Raw genomic sequence first — 2,500 nt, 5'->3', positions numbered from 1 at the left:
CGGGCCAATTTCCACCGACTCTTGGCCGTATCCGCTTAGTTTTCCCCAACGCGTGGCCGCATCCGCTTAGTTTTCCCCCGCTGAACTGTTTTCGGGTCAGTTTTGCCCAACGTTAGCCGCTTCCGCTTGCCGCTGGACTGTTTTCGGGCCAATTTCCACCGACTCTTGGCCGTATCCGCTTAGTTTTCCCCAACGCGTGGCCGCATCCGCTTAGTTTTCCCCCGCTGATCCATTTTCGGGTCACTTTTGCCCAACGTTAGCCGCTTCCGCTTGCCGCTGGGCTGTTTTCGGGCCTATTTCCACCGACACTTGGCCGCATCCGCTTAGTTTTCCCCAACGCGTGGCCGCATCCGCTTAGTTTTCCCCCGCTTAACTGTTTTCGGGTCACTTTTCCCCAACGTTAGCCGCTTCCGCTTGCCGCTGGGCTGTTTTCGGGCCATTTTTCCCCAACACTTGGCCGTATCCGCTTAGTTTTCCCCAACGCGTGGCCGCATCCGCTTAGTTTTCCCCCGCTGAACTGTTTTCGGGTCACTTTTGCCCAACGTTAGCCGCTTCCGCTTGCCGCTGGACTGTTTTCGGGCCAATTTCCACCGACTCTGGGCCGGATCCGCTTAGTTTTCCCCAACGCTTGGCTGCATCCGCTTAATTTTCCCCAGCTGAACTGTTTTCGGGTCACTTTGTCCCAACGTTAGCCGTTTCCGCTTGCCGCTGGACTGTTTTCGGGCCATTTTCCACCGACTCTTGGCCGTATCCGCTTGGTTTTCCCCAACGCTTGGCTGCTTCCGCTTAATTTCCCCCAGCTGAACTGTTTTCGGGTCACTTTTGCCCAACGTTAGCCGTTTCCGCTTGCCGCTGGACTGTTTTCGGGCCATTTTTCACCGACACTTGGCCGTATCCGCTTAGTTTTCGCCAACAATTGGCTGCATCCGCTTAATTTTCCAAGCTATACTGCTTTCGGGTCAGTTTTGCCCAACGTTAGCCGCTTCCGCTTGCCGCTGGGCTGTTTTCGGGCCATTTTCCACCCACGCTGGCACCGACGGGGCCATGTACACCCACGCGCGTGTACATGAGGGGGCACCCATTTTTGAAAACCTTGCCCCCCTATAGGGGAATATGCATTTTGAGGCTCTAGCCACGCCCAGGGTTACCACCCCCTGAAAATCCCCCAAGTCGAAATCACCCATGTAAAATATTCAAAAAAATCTCAAAAAATCACAAAAAATTTATAAAATCAAATAAATTCAAAAAAAAAAAAAAAATTTCAAAAATTCAAAAAAAATTCAAAAAATTCAAAAAAATTCAAAAAAATTCAAAAAAATTCAAAAAATTCAAAAATTCAAAAAAAGTCCAAAAACCCAAAAAAACTTCAAAAATTTCAAAAATTCAAAAAAATTTCAAAAAAAATTTCAAAAATTTGCCCCGCTGAACTGTTTTCGGGTCACTTTTGCCCAACGTTAGCCGCTTCCGCTTGCCGCTGGACTGTTTTCGGGCCAATTTCCACCGACTCTTGGCCGTATCCGCTTAGTTTTCCCCAACGCGTGGCCGCATCCGCTTAGTTTTCCCCCGCTGAACTGTTTTCGGGTCACTTTTGCCCAACGTTAGCCGCTTCCGCTTGCCGCTGGGCTGTTTTCGGGCCAATTTCCACCGACACTTGGCCGCATCCGCTTAGTTTTCCCCAACGCGTGCCCGCATCCGCTTAGTTTTCCCCCGCTTAACTGTTTTCGGGTCACTTTTCCCCAACGTTAGCCGCTTCCGCTTGCCGCTGGGCTGTTTTCGGGCCATTTTTCCCCAACACTTGGCCGTATCCGCTTAGTTTTCCCCAACGCGTGGCCGCATCCGCTTAGTTTTCCCCCGCTGAACTGTTTTCGGGTCACTTTTGCCCAACGTTAGCCGCTTCCGCTTGCCGCTGGACTGTTTTCGGGCCAATTTCCACCGACTCTGGGCCGGATCCGCTTAGTTTTCCCCAACGCTTGGCTGCATCCGCTTAATTTTCCCCAGCTGAACTGTTTTCGGGTCACTTTGTCCCAACGTTAGCCGTTTCCGCTTGCCGCTGGACTGTTTTCGGGCCATTTTCCACCGACTCTTGGCCGTATCCGCTTGGTTTTCCCCAACGCTTGGCTGCTTCCGCTTAATTTCCCCCAGCTGAACTGTTTTCGGGTCACTTTTGCCCAACGTTAGCCGTTTCCGCTTGCCGCTGGACTGTTTTCGGGCCATTTTTCACCGTCACTTGGCCGTATCCGCTTAGTTTTCGCCAACAATTGGCTGCATCCGCTTAATTTTCCAAGCTATACTGCTTTCGGGTCAGTTTTGCCCAACGTTAGCCGCTTCCGCTTGCCGCTGGGCTGTTTTCGGGCCATTTTCCACCCACGCTGGCACCGACGGGGCCATGTACACCCACGCGCGTGTACATGAGGGGGCACCCATTTTTGAAAACCTTGCCCCCCTATAGGGGAATATGCATTTTGAGGCTCTAGCCACGCCCAGGGTTACCACCCCCTGA

The sequence above is a fragment of the Carex rostrata genome, unplaced genomic scaffold, assembly GCF_964058835.1.
Source record: "Carex rostrata unplaced genomic scaffold, lpCarRost1.2 SCAFFOLD_41, whole genome shotgun sequence".
NCBI classification, from domain to species: Eukaryota; Viridiplantae; Streptophyta; class Magnoliopsida; order Poales; family Cyperaceae; genus Carex; species Carex rostrata.
This window is presented reverse-complemented; position numbering follows the sequence as displayed.